The sequence below is a fragment of the Odocoileus virginianus genome, chromosome 16 (assembly GCF_023699985.2).
Source record: "Odocoileus virginianus isolate 20LAN1187 ecotype Illinois chromosome 16, Ovbor_1.2, whole genome shotgun sequence".
Classification (NCBI taxonomy): Eukaryota; Metazoa; Chordata; class Mammalia; order Artiodactyla; family Cervidae; genus Odocoileus; species Odocoileus virginianus.
Genome location: NC_069689.1, coordinates 33,959,059 through 33,977,256, shown reverse-complemented (window position 1 = coordinate 33,977,256; position 18,198 = coordinate 33,959,059). Strand labels below are relative to the sequence as shown.

General features: G+C 41.3%; 2 long non-coding RNA genes across 2 annotated transcripts in view; one reads left to right on the top strand and one right to left on the bottom strand.

Moving 5' to 3' along the window:
• LOC110126889 (uncharacterized) overlaps positions 1-18,198 on the bottom strand; it is a 144,575-nt gene that overhangs the window by 50,087 nt on the left and 76,290 nt on the right. The gene's annotated exons all lie outside the window — the stretch shown is intronic.
• On the top strand, positions 8,402-9,687 carry LOC110126890 (uncharacterized). Its single transcript, XR_002310579.2, has 3 exons — positions 8,402-8,513; positions 8,706-8,845; positions 9,383-9,687. It is a non-coding gene; the product is annotated as an uncharacterized lncRNA (long non-coding RNA).

Genomic DNA, 18,198 nt, shown 5'->3' with positions numbered 1-18,198 from the left:
AACACATATGATACTTTGCTTCTTTATTAAATGGACATCTGTTTATGAAGTATATGTAATGGGACTTTCCTGGTAGTCCAGTGGTTAAGAATCTACTTTCCAATGCATGGAGGTGAGTTCAATCCCTGGTTGGGGAACTAAATTCACATATGCGATGGGGCAACTAAGCCTGCTCAGTGCAACCAGAGAAGCCCGCACACCACAATGAGAAGCCCTTGAGGTACAAGAGAGAAATCTACATGCCACAACCGGAGAAGATCCTGCACACCGCAATGAAGACCCAGCTCAGTCAAAAGTCCAAACAAAACAAAACCCTGAAAATGATATTTAAAGTATTAAAAAGAGAAATAAGATAAAGTATATGTACTTACTTGTTCCCACCTGGGTAAGAAAAGCAACTCAGAGAACGGTGAGAAATCAACTGTTCCCAGACAACAGGAACTGTGGGCAGAACAAGGCCTGGGCTACTCACATAAAATAAGCAAGCAGGAGGTGAGGACAACCACATGGTCCAAGAATTAATTAGCCAACTATCCTAGAGTCCTGCTAACTCCACAGACTCAATTCTTCCTCTTCTAGGAAGTAAAGCTTTCAGGTGGCCCAATAAATATAACAAAGTAATATATCAATAGGAACACATTAATTTTCAAAATTGCAAACATCTCCATCAATGTATCAACCAGGACAGCAGGTTATAGAATGCTGCCCAAATGAGACTGAAAGTCCATGATTCTGAGGAAAGACATCAGATTGCAAAAAATTAAAACCTATGAGAAAGGTGTGAACTAAATAAAACATCTCACAGACAAAACAAAAAGGAAGCTCAACTGGTGATCTGTGGCCTAGTGACAGTTCCCCTGGGCCACAAAGAGCAAGTTTTGAGTCCTGACCAAGAATCAATTGATCGAACACCCAGATCCAATAATCTCAAATGGACTAAAATGATATTTCTTTTTCTTTTGAGTCTAATCAGAATTTTTTAAAGCCCAGAAAAGAATCAAAATAGTACTACAAAAAGTCTAAGAGGATAACAAAATAAATAAAGCAGTGATCCAAGGAAGCAGAGAGCAGGAGGTGCCAGATTTTGTGAAAACTTTAACAATTTTCCCTCTTTTTCTTAAACAGGGTCACACAAAGTCAGGTATAAAAGTAAATACATATCCCAACAAAAGAAGGAGCCTTGTAAGCAGCCATACAAGCTGTACACACTTCACAAAAATGAAATCTGCTCTCACTGATTCAAAAATCTTTAAGAGCTCTTAGCCAAAGCAATAAGGAAATAAAACCATACAGGTTACAAAGGAGCAGATATAACTGTTTTATTCACAGTTGACAAGATTACCTGCACACATAATCTTAAAGAATCTACAAAAAAAGAGCTATAAGAATTGTTAAGTGAGTGTAGCAAGGCTGCAGGATACAAAATCAATTATAAAAATCAATTGTGTATACTAGTCATGAACCATTGAAAACTGAAATTTAAAAGCTGTATCATTTACAAGCATATTATAAAACATAAAAATTAAAATTATCATGAGATACTACTACACATCTAAATGATTAAAATAAAAAAAAATACATATATATATATATATATATATATATATATATATATATATATATCACTGATACTATCAAGCACCATAGAGGGTGCAGAGCAACTTGTAATGCAAAATGGAATGATCACTTTGGAAAACAATCTGGCAGTTTCTTTTGTAATTTAACATATATTTACTATATGACCCAGTGATTTCATTCCAAGGTATTTATCTAAGGGAAAAAAAAACACAAATGTCTGTACAAGGACTTGTACATAAACATTCACAGCAGTTTATATATAATAAGCAGAAACTGGAAAAAACAGATGTCCATAAGCTGGTGAATGGATAAACACATAGTGATAAAACCAAATATTATTCAACAAAACAAAAGGAATGAACTGTTACATACAACAACATGTGTGAATCTCAAAAGCATTATACTAAGTGGGAAAAAAAGTCAGACACAAAAACCTCATACCGAAAGATTCATTTATATGAGGGTTTGGAAAAGGCAAACCTCCAAGAACAGAGATGGGATGGGCGCTGGGAACAGGGAGAGAGGCTTGACTACAAAGAGGGCATAAAGGAACTTCATCAGGTGATGGGAATGGTCTGTACCTTATGATACTGGTTACACATCTGAATATACTTGGCAAAACTCATTGGATTATAAACTTTAAAAGGGTATATCTTACTGTCTGTTATACCTCAGTAAACATGACAAGGAAGGAAGACAGGAAAGAAGGAAGGAAAGAAGGGAAAAGAATAAAGAGGAAAGAAAAGAAAGAAAACTGGGGTGGCCTGCTCACAGGAGAGCTTAGAGAGATGGAGAACCAGGTCTGGAGGCTCTGTAGCCAGCAGTCATGCCCCAAACCGCGCTGGGGTGATGGTGAGGCATCATGGCTGATGCCGGGCAGAGCCACTATGGCTTCCACCACTGCCTCAGCACAGTGGACACCAGGCATTGGCCCTCGGGGGCCTGCCCTCTGCTGCCTCTAGAAATGAACAGCTCCATCTCCAGAAATGGAGTTTTCTTGGGGTCCCTGTTTCTTCATGTCATGATTACGGTCTGGAATGGAGACATCTGATTGGGAGAGACTAGGTCACATGCCCACTCCTCAACAGCATGGGCGACTGGGACAGAGAGTACATAACACTTTCAGCTTCTGCAGAGATGAAGACCCTGCATTCTCAAGGTGGGGAACTCCTCTCACACAGGAAGCAGGCTCCCTACTGTCTTTCCAGCCTAATTCTCTTCTGGGCAGCCAAGAAGAGTGAAAACTGTCTACCACACCCCCCGCATCACGACTCTGATAAAGAACTGTAGATGAATGCACAGTGCCTGCTCCTCTGTCTTCAGCATCCTCTTGCCCCACCACCTGACTGGCTCTAACCACTCAGAAACTGTCATCGTCCCTTGCAGGTTGTTCATTTCATGTCCTCCTTCCCCGTCTCCATCTGAGGAGCTCCTACTCATTTATCAAAGCCCACTTCAGGGAACTCTTAGCCAAATCTATGGGCAACACAAACCAGGCACTCTCTACACTTTGCTCTAGGATAGAATTTAGTAGGTATGAAATTAATGTTTGGTAGATAAGAACTGTCCTCCAAAATCAAAGAAGAGAAAGATGTACTTTTAAATGTAAAATAAATAACATTTAAAACTCTACTCATACAGTCAAAAGTAATAGCATAATTTTTTATGTTTTCCAGAAATTCCTAACCAACAGATGACCTTTGACTCAGTATCTTTATTCCTCACTGTGTCCTGAAGATTCTCTCTGAACAAATGAGTCGAGTTAAGACATAATCTGAAAACTCTCACTAAGCCAAGAAACACAGAGAAATAAAATACCCTCAGATCCCAAAGGGGCTCAAGACCTGTTCCAGCCTAAACCTGAAGCCAAGATGAGAAAATGGTATATAGTTGACATCTGTTGTGAAATGCTTCTCACTGATGCAAAGTCAACAATTTGATTGCAGATCTTAAATTACTCCCTGAAAAACAAACAAGCAAACAAAATACAGCTAATAGATACAGCTGACCTGAAACAGAAATAATGTCTTTGCCATTTCTGTCCCCACTGACTGACCCAGACACCTGCCTGAAGGGGCCAGTCCCAGGTCACAGCATTCTGGGGATGGCACCCACTGGAAGCCCATGAGTGCCTGGTGAGGAGGCTGGACTCCACAACCTCCCGTATTTCACACCCCCTGGCTGTCACTGGTCCTAGCGCTAGGTGAGAAGTCACTAACCCATCAGTGGTCCATTCCACCTGGACCCTGAGTCAGCTCTGTAGCCCTCTCTGAACATTCTTCCCTCTACAAAGATCCCTTCACAGCAATTTATTTATTCTGCCTTCCTTGTTTAAGATGGCAGCATGCCCTTTGCTTTCTTTCATCTTTGCTTTTCCCTCTATAGTAGCCTTCTGAGCACATAAGGGTTTTGAATCTCTTATTTGTGCATTTTTACATTTTCAATTCCATTTTTAAGGTTGCATGAAGTCTATTATGAAGTCCCTCCCTCCCCTCAACACATATTGTGTGTTGCCCTCTGTCAGGGTGAGCTTCAGTCATACTAATTTCAACAATTAATAGGCTACTAGCGGAAGCTGATGGCCAATGAGCAATAACAAAAAAGAAATCTAAATAAAAATGTGTTCAGCCCAAGCTAAATGAGTCACTGTGGGCATCCAGAGAGGCCAGGAGCTGCTGCAAGCAGCCTGCCCCATCTCATCCCGCTTTGGCAAAGATTAGCCCTATCTATCCCCATCATGGGGCCTCAGAACAGCCCCCAGGGGCAAGAGAGGCCATCCCATTTACCCAGCTCCCAACAACCATTCTAAGAACTTTCAGAGCCAAACATTTAAAAAAATTATTTTTTACACAAGGGAGAGAGGCTGAAATCATAAGCAAAGGAAAATCCCAAGAGATAGCACAGCTTCCCAAACAAACTCTCCAGACTTGGGAACACGTACCATTCCCATTTTGTACGCAGAGAGAAAAACTTTTTATAACCTTACAAAAAAGTTACATAAACAACACTATCCCCTTTGTTGGTTTCTTTTTTTTAAAGGATTGTTTTGAAAATAGATAATTTTACTGATGCAGGAGCCAAGAATTGTTGTTCTGCCTTGAAGAGCTGTTGGATGTCCCTTCTGGCAGGGCTGTTTGTTTGCCTAAGATTATGCGCGCTTGCTGGGGACATAAAAATAAGCTCTCCACGCACTCGCAACTGGACAGAGCTGCACCTGCATGGAGCTCGGCGTGTGTCGGCCCCGGCGCTCATAGAGCACCAGCTTACTCTCACCCACTCAACTTAGAACTTCCTCAAATCAAAGCTCGCTCTTATTGAGGCTACAAAGGCGGATGAGAGCGCAGGGTTGAGGGTATCTTTACACGCAAGCTGACCAAGTAAATGATACTCAGAAAAGAAACACACAGCCTGACAGTGTCCAGAGCAAGCAGGCAGAGGGCAGCTGCCAGGTAAAACACATCAAAATAGAACTACTTGTTTTGAGGCTAGGATTTCTGGTAAAAGGACATACCAAAAAAAAAAAAAAAAAAAGAAAAGGAAAAACACTCCAAGAGAACAGTGATTATAAACAAGTACACTCCACCAAAACCTGGTTCCATTGCTACTCAGTCTCAAATGAGATATTTCAGATAAACCTGGGAAAACAGTGACAGAATCCATGCTGTTCTAAAGTACAGCTGCTCTCTGCAAAATAATAGCATACAACTTTGCGGGAAGCAATCATGAACGATGTATAAAGACTATGCTTTGTGTATGTACGTCTGCTTGAATTAGAAGTACAGAAACATCCCCTACAAATGGCTGTTCCTCAATCCAAAAACACAAAATGAGTGACTCTAAGAGAGAAGACCAAAGCTAAATTTTCCTGCAATAAGAATGCATAAGATGTGCTCTGTAAGGCAGACACCCAAAAAAAAATTCTTCTGCTACAATCACAAACTTCAGCAGTTTCAGTTTTCTCTTCTTTAATTATGTTCGCTCAGAATAGTAATTTTGACATTAAATACTCTTCCCCAACAAAACGATAAAAAGAAAAGCTCTGAGAAATTATACACAAAACATAATGCTACACGTTTTTACACCCACACTGCCAGTGTTCAGTTTTTCTATGCAATGTCACCTCGAAAATAACCATGTCCTGTCCTTAAATATCAAAGCTTCTTTGGGTAGACACTCATTTACTGCCCTGATCCCTGTACCAACCACAGAGCCTGGCTCATAGTGCTGCTCAAGAATTATTATCTGAGTTATCATTAATATGAACAAACATAAACAAAGCTGTAACTATCTACTTCGAGTGTTTGGACAATCCCTTTCTTGCAAACACTGTCAGCAGAGTAATTTTCTGAGCAGAGGCGAATATTTTTAAATTGGCACATCAACATTTAAAGAAGGAGTGGAGGGTCTGTACTTGTTGATTTACAAAAACACATCGGTTTTTACTCATTTTGAGCTGTGAATCAACTTGGGAACACGAGGAGGCAAAAATGTGGGCCTGCTGATTCTTGAGAGGCCCTGCCAGTCAGCAACTCCTGCACCTCAACGTAAGGGCATTCTCTGCTATTTTTCTTGGAAAACTATGAGAGCGTGCCATGAGCGTGTCTTATCGGCTTCCAGGCGAAGGCAGTCCGCCCAGCCGCTTCAAACAGGGGAGCGAGGGACAGCCAGTAATGGAACCCAGGATGCGCCTGCTGGGGCGGGAGCCTTTTCGGATACAAGCCCCGATTATTCCCATGTCACCTGGACTGCCCACTGTTTCCTTTGATTTTTAAAAGATCCCAAGTAACACACATAATGGAAAGTTTTGTTTACCATTACAGAGGAAATTACTGAAGACAAACAAATAGGCGGCACTACTTCTCACTCTTTCAAACCTGTTAACCCTTGTGACCATAATGACTGAAACAACAGAAAGAAGAAAAACAACTGCCCTCCAGTGGAAAGCAGACCTGTCTTCTATGAGGATTTGATCCTTATGTGGGGCACGCATGCTCAGTTGCTCAGTCTTGTCCGACTCTGTGACCCTATGGACTGTAACCCACCAGGCTCCTCCGTCCATGGGATTCTCCAGGCAAGAATACTGGAGTGGGCGGCCACGCCCTCCTGCAGGGGATCTTCCCGACTACTGAACTTGTGTCTTCTGCAGCTCCTGCGTTGCAGGCAGACTGAGCCAATGGGAAGCCCCTAACGTGGTATTTAAAGTCTGTTTTACACCGATCTGAAATCATCTACCTCTCTCTTCTTCGCTAGTGTTCAGGATGAACATCCCTTCCTGCATCCCTTCCATGTGCAATAAATTCGCTGAAAAGGATGGCATGTTGTTTCTGACTCTTCCCTGTCCTTTGCTTTGGCCCTTATTTCTTACAGTATCGCCACTGATGTGTTGGCTTTTCCCTAGGGACTCAACCTCTGAATGTATTATTTTTCTGACACCTCTTAAGTGGCTGTGCCCTTTCACAGGGAGAGAAAGCTCTTCCTGCAGTCTCTCTCTCCACCAGTTTCAAATTTTGTAACAACCTTCTGAAAACAATATTTTCCTTGATACATCAACAGAGTAAAGTCTAGCAGTGACGCACATATGGTACTGAATTTTGAGCTGATCATTCCCATGTGCATATGGTACTGAATTTTGAGCTGATCATTCCCATGTGTGAGTTACTACTGAATTTTACTCTCCTGAGTTCTCAGAGATGTTTTGCTAATTTCTGCAATGTTGAGACGAGTAGCCCTCCTCCAATCTCAGTTAAATTATCAGAAGGCACTGGAAGTCATTCTCTTTTCCTCTCTAACACCCCGGAAAAAAAGTCTCCTGGTTTACTTTCTCAGTATCAGTTGCTGAAAAACATCCTGTAGCTTCAGACTTCAAAACAGTTGGGCAGTGTGATATTTGCTACGTAACAGGTAGAAGAAAATGGCAAGGGATGGTATCAAGGCTTTCTGGAGATTTTTAATATAATTTCAGGACAAGACTTTGAGAGCTACTAATTAAATTTGTTCATTTGTTCACACATTCATTCACACATATTTCAAGTGCATATTCACTGGCTTACATTTTGCTAGGGGCTGTGGAACAGCTTCTGTGATTCATTTGCCAGCATGAAAATCTTCCCCAGCATCATCTGACTGCATGTGCGAAATTCAGAGTACTCTAACTTCATCAGTACACCACCACCATGGTGTGATACGTTCTATTTAATCAACACAATGCCACTGCCCTCAGGAGGACAAGTTTGCACATTTCCAGACATCAGGGAAACAATCTTCGCCTTAAGCTACTGAGATTGTCAAGACACTCTGAAACTGCCCTGTTTTGTTGACAGTTTATAGACTGGAATACAAACAACTGATCCAGGCTCATTTGGGGCATCCGCTTGGTAACGACTGAAGACCAGTAATGGTCATGCAGCCGACAGCTCATGTAAGGATTCGACCAGCAATGCTTTCTGGTAACACAGAGCCCAATGGCGCCAATCAACTCTGCCACACAGGCAGTACACTGTCCAAAACACATGGGTCATCCACAAAATATGAAGTCAAATTAAGAAGGCCAGAATTCCCTGTGAAAGGCCAGCAGACAGCATGGCACCAGCACAGTGTCAAGCTCCAGACCAACATCAACTTCTATAAAATCAGTGGTAGCATCTAACCTCTTTTGGTACAGGGCAAAACTGTGACCCAGCACAGACACCACATCTGACTTTTCCAGCAGTTCCACCAGTGTCACCTTTCAGCACCCTGAATACTAGATACCAGCACAGATCCAAAGTCCCTTAAATCCTGGGATGTGATTGGTCCACCAAAATTAAAGCCACATTTTTTTACAGTGTACGCCAACGGGTTGGACGCCAACACCATCGAATGATTCCACATAACCTTTGGGAAGTTAGTGGCTGGGAAAGAGCATGGGAAAGCCTTCTGGATGGTGGACTAAAGAGGTAATACATATGCACACACACACATACGTGCGATTTCTAACTAGTATAACATCGTGTCTTAGAACCATGATGTTCAGGTTAGGTTTCTAGGGACATTATTTTGGAGCAGGCAGGTAGTGGACAAATCTTAATCTCTTACTCTACTCAATATCCTTACTCTAATGCCTCCCCAAACTTCTCTCCTCCTCACAGACACAGCTGAACAGTGAAAGCAAACACTGCCCCAAACCAACAACAGTGCTGTCAGGTCACAAGACAAGAGCAAACCTCCACTCTGTGATTTTTCTTCCCTTGAAGAATCAGAAAAATGGTCACACACTTACGGTAACAGGGTAAGAACTCCTCTCCAAGTTTCTACATCTTCACCCAAAGGCCCTTCTGCTACAGACTGGCAAAGGAGAGAGATTTAAAACTAAGCCAGCTGAACTACTTAACTGATGAGGCATGCCCAGTGAGGCCAGCAACCTGTAACATCTAGGTGGAGGTTACAAGGAAATTAAGGACTCTCAGCTCAGTGCAGGTAGGGATAAAGGAAAGCAAGCTAATTAGCATAATGCCCAATTGTATTCAGGTGCTCTTACTTAGGAACCCCAGTCCTTAATCAAAAAGCGAGGGCTTTGTTTTCAAAAAAATCATTCCAACAGGGTGAAGTTCAGTTATGAAAAGAGATGGGAAAAATGGAAAGACAGAGTTTGGTGCTTTTGGTTTGTATTAAATACATAATTTTGAAAAACCAAGGTATGACATTTCATTACATATATTTCCAAATGATAACAATGTTAATAAGTTCACAATAAAAAAGTCCCGAGGAAAGGGTGAGCTGTAAATTCCATTAGACTTCACCTAATTCATCCACCCCAACCTTACAGAACTGAAGCCACGTCTATGGATTAGTACAAACCACGGGCAATGCAGGCTGTCTTCAAGCAAACACAGCAACCGTCAGCCTGCAGAAAACCTGAGGCCCTCTGAAACAGCCTCCCCACTGCACTGGTGCTGCCATTTCCCCAAAACTACATCTGGCTTGTGGATGGCCTGAAGATGGTCCAGAGGAGAGAGCAAAAGTTTCTGAAAGGACACAAAAAGGGCCATAAAGAAAGATGAGAGGCAAATGGAAGTCGAGCAAAGAATGTTGTGGAGGAGGAGGTTGCTGGGTCACGGCTTCTCTGATATCCCCATACGGTAAAGATACGCCTTGCTATGCATGTAGGGAATAAGAATTTTACCATCTAAATTATTTTTAAATGTTTACTTCAGCAGCGTGAAGTATATTCACATTATTGTGCTGCCATAGCTGCGTCCAAAGAACTCTCTTCATCTCGTAAAATGGAAACTCTGTACCCATTAACACTAACTTCCCATTGCCCCCTCTCCCCAGGCCCTGGCACCCACCATTCTACTTTCTGTCCTGTGAGCATGACTGCCCTAGGTACCTGACTGAGGTGGACCATACAGTATTTGTCTTTTGTGACTGGTTTACTTCACTTAGCATAATGTCCTCAAGCTAAAAGCCTTTTAAGAAGGCATCTAACAAGTATCAGCAGCGGATGCTGACCAGCTGTTTTCTGTCTTCCATAAGAACAAAGAAAATAATAGAAAATGAGTTTAAATGGCAAGGGGAAAAAAAGCTACAGATGCTGGAACAAACTCATTTAAAGACCATGACTTTTCTCTGGCACTTACAGAAGTGCTATAAACAATATGTTAATATATTTTAAGTTGACTTATTTCCTTACAATGAGATCTCTTAAAATTATTAAGTTAATTTAATAGGTCATAATTGAGTCTCTGATTGTAATGGTGTGGAAAGTACTAAAAAAAATAGAACATATTGTCCTTTTCCTTGAAAAACACAATTTATTCCAGGAAACAGTATAACTTTCTTCTAGGTCTCATGGTACTTACCATCTCTGCCATAAATGAGGGATGACAAATACCTTTCCACTCAAGCACCAACTCATCAACTATTAGAGACTTCCTAAAACCCTGAGATGAATTATGTGCCCAAGACTGGGTCAGAGAAAAGACACTGTAATTAGATACCATTGTTTGGTGTAGATTAAGAAGAGACAAGCAAGAGTAAGAGTGTCATTTTCTGGCCATTCCTGTCAAAACTCTTGTACTTCGTTATGCATTATTGATTGCTTGGTGGTGGCTCAGAAGGTAAAGAATCCACCTGCACTGCAATCGAACCTGAGTTCGATCCCTGGGTCAGGAAGATGCCCTGGAGAAAGGAATGACTACCCACTCCAGTACTCTTGCCTGGAGAATTCCATGGACAGAGGAACCTGGCAGGCTACAGTCCATGGGGTTGCAAAGAGTCGGACACAACTGAGCAACTTTTACACATTGATTGCTTAGTACTGATCAAGATTTCTTTCATGTCTGTCTCTCTAGCTAAAATGAGCTTCACAATAGTCATCTGGATCTTCCACTTATTTAGCAGGCCCACAAAAGAGCACAGTATGGAACTGTATAAACACACAATGATGTGACAAGAAACAGGGAGAGGGTTTTGGGGAAGATGGCAGAGGAGGAAGGAAGCACCAGGAATCTCTCTCCCCACCTAGACAACAATTGCACCAGCAGAATCTGTCTGGTAAAACTATTTCGGAATCCTGGAGTATGCTGAAGTTTTGCAACCTCCAGGGGATGATGGATGGTAAACTGTGGTCCATTTCAGTCCATTACAGCTATTACCACAGTAGTAGCTACTTATCCCCCCCCTCCCCCAGCCATGTGTCAGGCAAGTTGCACATGCATTCCTGGAGCAGCCTGCACAGAGCTTGCAGGAGTTAAGGTGAGCAAAAAGGACCCTGTCCTCCAAATATGAGTGATCCGAGTTCTGGCTGTTTGCTGACTGTGTAAAGAGGTGAGCAGCTCCTATTGTTGCATCACCCTACACTGTTGCAATCCCTTCTTCCTGTGGCCCAAGTGATTCCTGGGGGACTTAAAAGGTTGGTGCCCATCCTCTTATCTCTGTCATTTTTCTTTTTTAATCCTTTTGAGAACCAGGTATTACCAAACTAGGACATTCAGAAACAACTGCATGTATGGGGGAAATTAGAAAGTGATTACAAATATCGGGGGAAAAAAGTGGCTGAAAACATACTAAATTTGATGAAGGATGTGAATATAAACATTCAAGTATCTCAATGACTTCAAGTAAAATGAATTTGAAAAGACCCAGACCAAGACACATCATAATCAAACTTTTGAAAGACAGAGACAAAGAGAGAATCTTGAAAGCAGCAAGAGAGAAGCACTCATTATAATCAAGAGATCTTCAGTAAGATTGTAAACAGATTTTCTCATCCGAAACTTTGGAGACCGGAAGACAGTGGATCAATATATTCTAAGTAGTCAAAGAAAAAAACTCAGTCAAGAATCCTATGTCTGGTCATAGAGAATAGACTTATGGACATGGGGAGAGGGGAGGAGAGGGTGAGATGTATGGAGACAGTAACATGGAAACTTACATTACCATGTGTAAAATAGATAGCCAACGGGAATTTGCTCTATGGCTCAGCAAACTCAAACAGGGCTCTGTATCAACCTAGGGGGGTGGGATAGGGAGGGGTATGGGAGGGAGGCCCAAAAGGGAGGGGAAGCCTGGCGTGTTGCAGTCCACGGGATCACAAAGAATCGGACACGACTGAGCAACTGAACTAAACTGAACCAGGTCAACTACTTCATCCATTACTCATCCATTTCCCTGTTCTCTGGATCCAATCCTCCTCTCCATCCTCTTGGCCCTTGCTCTATTAACATTCCTTCTCTCTCCTTTATCTTCATCCTTTTCTTCTCTATTTACTCCTTCTTTGTAGCACATGAACATGCTTTATCTCTTCTATAAGTGAAAAACAACTAACACTCCTAGGCTTATGCGCTCCCAATTCCTAGGCTATTTTTCCTCTTGTCCTTCACAGTGAAATAGAGAAAAATTGGTCAAAAATGGCTATATCATCCCTGACTCCTCCTCAGAGCTTTGCAGTCTGGGCCTTTTCTTCATGTAGCCCCTGAAACCATTTTTTGCACTTATCACCAGTTATCTACCAGTATCCGGATTCAATATATTCTTTTCAACTCTTATAAAGCTTGCCCTCCCTGGAATATCTAATGTCCTTAATTTCTTTATCATTCTGAGAATTATTCCATCTCTTGATTTTGGTTATTACATCCCCCTGGTTATTTCTCTTCCTTCCCTGGCTGCTCCTTCTGACCACAATTTTTAAATGGCTATGTCCCCATGGTCCAGCACCTCTTCTTTTCTGAGCACAAACTCTTTCTGAGCACCCTCTTCAATCACCACAGTTTGCCGTTGATTACCCAACTGCCTCCCACAAAAGCCAAATGAATAACCCATGAACCTTTACTTCAACCTATCCAAAATTAAACTCATTGTCTATCTTCCCATTGTCCTCGCTTCCCACACCAATTCCTCCACACACATATACCTCATTTCCTATCATCTTGATGATGAGTACCTTTATTCATACAGCTGTCCAAGCCAGAAAACTGACAACCATCCAGATTCCTCCCTGTTCTTTTATTCTCGCATCTTTTATTCATCCCACTCTAACCCTAACCCTAGTCACTCGACCACTGTTAAATCTTCATCCTTAATACTTTTCAGACATATTTTCTTCTCCCCATTCCCACCCTCAGTGTCCTGGCTCCAGCTTTCATATCTTACCTAGACAGCAGCAACTAACCTACAACTGGTGGTCTTTCCTCCATTCTGGTTCCATCATGCCACCATTAGAACAAATAGCCTAGCCCACATCTGCTCATCTTGCTCCCTTGCTCAAAATTCTTTAATGGCTCCTCACTGCATGTCTGGCAGGCCCCAGTCCATGGGGTCACAAAGAGTCAGACACAACTGAAAGGCTAACACATCAACACTGCATACAGGATACACTTCAAACACTTCAGAAAGGCATGGCCGTCACGATTTGGTCCGCATTTCCAGCCTTATCTCCTACCTCAATACCTTTCTACTCTAATTTCCAGCACTAAGAAAGTCCTTGTCATTTGTTTGCACCTGCTCTTTCCTCTGCCTGGACCCCAATCCCTCCCTTGTCTATCTATTATCCTTTGAATCTCAATACCAATAGGAAATCCTCTCTTTTAGCTAAGATTCTTTAAGTGGAAAGAAATGCATCTAGACCAGCTTAAGCCCAAGGGGATTTTATTGGGTTATGTAGCTAGAAAGTACACTAGAAAAGATTACAGACATTGTCCAGCAATTCCTCAAAAACATGCCCCAGTCCAGCCTCTCACCCCAAAAGTTTATTCACTTCATGCTTCTGCTTTACTCCAAATTTTGATTCAGTTAATCTGGTATTTTTGAAGACAACAGCTGTAGTAATCTAGACACAATAATGAGGTATAAAAAATTTTTCCACTAGTTAGCTGTCCTATTATATCTATCAATAACTAGTATCATTTTATGAGCTCTTTCTCTGTAACAGAAATAAGAGAAACAAATGAAAGAGTTTAAGCTGATCAAAAATAACTGATGAAATTAATGGAATAAGTAAATAAATGTTTCTGTGATCTCAGACTTAACAGAAGTAGTTGATAATGAAAATAATTGTTCCTAGAAGTGACTGGGAAATTTTCTCTAATCTAGTTTTAAATGTCTCAAAGAGACTGTCCAAGCAATAAGAAAATAAAATTGAAAAAGGGAAAGAGACGGGGACTCCCCTGGCAGTTTCGTGATTAGGACTCCATGTTCTCACTGAGGGCTTGGGTTCAATACCTAGTAAAGTAAAAATCCCATAAGTCACATAACACGGCCAAAAAAAGATAAAAACAAAAAAGCCAACAGCAAAAAAAATAAAATAAAATAAAGAGACAAATAAGTCTGCAAAATAAATCAGTTGACCCACCCAGGGTAGTAAGAAGGCAAGTAAAACATCCATGCAGAAAAAATAAAAAATCGTTAACTCTTATCCATTTTTAAAGTTATCACAGAAAGATATCTTCCCAAGAAGACCCCATTTTCTTCTACATCAGAGATCTGCAAATTGGAGCCTATGGACCAAATTCAGCCCAATGCCTGTTTTTGCAAATAAAGTTTTATTAGAATGCAATTAGATCCATTTGCTTATATACTGTCTATGGTTGCTTTTGCTCTTATATACAACTGCAGGGCTCAGTAACTAAAATGGAAACTCTATTTTTCACAAAGTTATAAATATTTACTATTCAGCTTTTCATAGTAAAAGCTTGTTCATCCATGCCCACACAAATAGAAGAGGGAATTTTTTTTTTCATTTATTAGTGACTATGAGGAGAAGGTGATGGCAGCCCACTCCCTTACTCTTGCCTGGAAAACCCCATGGATGGAGGAGCCTGGTGGGCTGCAGTCCATGGGGTCGCTAAGAGTCAGACACGACTGAGCAACTTCACTTTCACTTTTCACTTTCATGCATTGGAGAGGGAAATGGCACCCCACTCGTGTTCTTGCCTGGAGAATCTCAGGGACAGGGGAGCCTGGTGGGCTGCCGTCTATGGGGTCACACAGAGTCGGATGCGACTGAAGCGACTTAGCAGCAGTAGCAGCAGTGACTATGAAGAGGGGCTTTGGATCTATGATACAAGATTCTACAATGATACATGATTGCACTTATTTTATTAGATAAAGTCATAAATTTCTAGGGAGTCTCTTACTGAGATACCAAGCCCTCTTTTCGTCTTCTTCATTTTTGTAATTTTGGGCAGGGTGTGAGTGAGGTAATACATAGTGGCATTCATCAATATGGGTATTAGATCAGAAACAATGACCTAGAACACAAATTGACGAGATTAAAGAGGCTGAAGGGAATGAATAAATCCACTTGCCTTCACTGTTCACATCTGTTTCAGGAAGACCTTGAAGGTTTGGGTAAATGCATTCCAACAGCAACATGCTAATAGGCCATTTTCAGATTGTTTCCTATCTTTAAATCTCCCAGATCCTGTCTGTACTTCACTCGGGTTAAAGAGGTATTAGTTAATACTCAATATCATTTGAGGAAAAAGAATGGGAAAGACTAGAGATATCTTCAAGAAAATTAGAGATACCAAGACAACATTTCATGCAAAGATGGGCACAATAAAGGACAGAAATGGTATGGACCTAATAGAAGCAGAAGATATTAAGAAGAGGTGTAAGAATACACAGAAGAACTATATAAAAAAGATCTTCATGACCCAGATAACCACGATGGTGTGATCACTCACCTAGAGCCAGACATCTTAGAGTTCAAAGTCAAGTGGGCCTTAGGGAGCATCACTACAAACAAAGCCAGTGGAAGTGATGGAATTCTAACTGAGCTATTTCAAATCCTAAAAGATGATGCTGTGAAAATGCTGCATTCAATACACCAGCAAATATGGAAATGGATACAAGACTGGAAAAGGCCAGTTTTCATTTCAATCCCAAAAAAGGCAATGCCAAAGAATGTTCAAACTACCGCACAATTGCACTCATCTCACACGCTAGCAAATTAATGCTCAAAATTCTCCAAGCCAGGCTTCAATAGTATGTGAACCGAGAATTTCCAGATGTTCAAGCTAGATTTAGAAAAGGCAGAGGAACCAGAAATCAAACTGCCAACATTCACTGGATCATACATAAAGAAAGAGAATTCCAGAAAAACATCCACTTCTGTTCACTGACCACGTTAAGCCTTTGACTGTGTGGATCATGACAAACTGTGGAAAATTCTTAAAGAGATGGGAATACCAGACCACCTGACCTGCCTCCTGAGAAATCTGTATGCAGGTCAAGAAGCAATAGTTAGAACTGGACATGGAACAACAGACTGTTTCCAAATTGGGAAAGGAGTACGTCAAGGCTGTATATTCCCCTGTTTATTTAACTTATATGCAGAGTACATCAAGCAAAATGCCAGGTTGGATGAAGCACAAGCTGGAATTAAGTCTGCCTGGAGAAATATCAAAAACCTCAGATATGCAGAAGACACCACCCTTATGGCAGAAAGCAAAGAGGAACTAAACAGCCTCTTGATGAAGGTGAAAGAGGAGAGTGAAAAAGCTGGCTTAAAACTCAGCATTAAAAAAACAGAGATCATGGCATCTGGTTGCATCACTTCATGGCAAATAGATGGGGAAATAATGGAAACAGTGACAGACTTTATTTTCTTAAGCTCCAAAATCACTGCAGATGGTGACTGTAGCCATGAAATGAAAAGATGATTTGCTCTTTGGAAGAAAGCTATGACCACCCTAGACAGTATATTAAAAAGCAGAGACATTACTTTGCTGGCAAAGGTCTGCATAGTCAAAGCTATGGTTTTTCCAAAAGTCACGTACGGATGTGAGAGTTGGACCATAAAGAAGGCTGCATGCCAAAGAATCGATGCTTTTGAGCTTTGGTGTTGTAGAAGACTCTTGAGAGTCCCTTGTACTGCAAGGAGATCAAACCAGTCAATCCTAAAGGAAATCAATCCTGAATAATCATTAGAAGGAATGATGCTGAAGTGCCAATCCTTTGGCCACCTGATGCAAAGAATCGACTCATTAGAAAAGAGCCTGATGCTGGGAAAGATTGAAGGCAGGAGGAGAAGGGGACAACAGGGGATGAGATGGTTGGATGGCATCATCGACTCGATGGACATGAGTTTGAGCAAGCTCCGGGAGATGGCGAAGGACAGGGAAGCCTGGTGCGCTGCAGTCCATGGGATTGCAGAGTCAGTCATGACTGAGTGACTGAACAACAACATTATTTAGCCATCAGGACATGCAAACCAAAACCACAATGAGATACCACTTCCTACCCACAAGCCTGGCTACAATAAAAAAAAAGACAAGTTAACAACAAACGTTGGGAATGTTGAGGAGAAACTGAATCTACATCTGCCACTGGTGGAATATAAGATGGTATATCTACTTTGAAAAATAGTTTGGTAGTTTCTCAATAAATTAAAGATACAGTTATTGTATGACCCAGCAATTTCACTCCTTACATATATACCCTAAAGAAGTGACAACACATGTCTACACAAAAGCTTGTACATGAATGCTTAACAGTGGCATCATTGATAAAAGTTAAAAAAAAAAAAAGGAAGCAATTCAAATGCCCGCTAACCAGGCAAACAATGGAAAAATAAAATCTTGTTTATCTATGCAATGGGACATTATTCAACAATGAAACAGAAGGAAGTAGTGATACATGCTATACCATAGATGAAATTTGAAACCTTATGCTAAGCAGAAGAAATGACCAAGACACCCTCCTTGACCAAACTTCAGTGAGGCTCCTCTAAGCCTCTCTTTTATTAAGCCTCATCTTAGTGCCCTGTCCTTACACCTCATAACCCAGTTTTAGATGGATTCTGAGCCAGAATTCTCATCCTCAATATATGATCAACTTCAATATCTGATCAAATTCCTCACTCCCCACCATCCCTCATGTGATATCTGTCCACTGTGGTCTACCTTCAGACACTCCTGTTAGTTCAGTTTAGTAAGACACTTCCCTACCTTTGGTGGCTCCACTTGTAATTTTTTATCCACTAGTTCTCCCCAGCACCACCACGACCTGCAACCTGCTCCTTAGCTCTAAATCCCCACTGTCCAGGTTGTATTCAGAATTCAGCTTAGTTCAATACTGAGGCCTCTTTTCCCCTATTACAACTGTTCTTGAATAAAAGCCAGTTTTACTACTTTAACT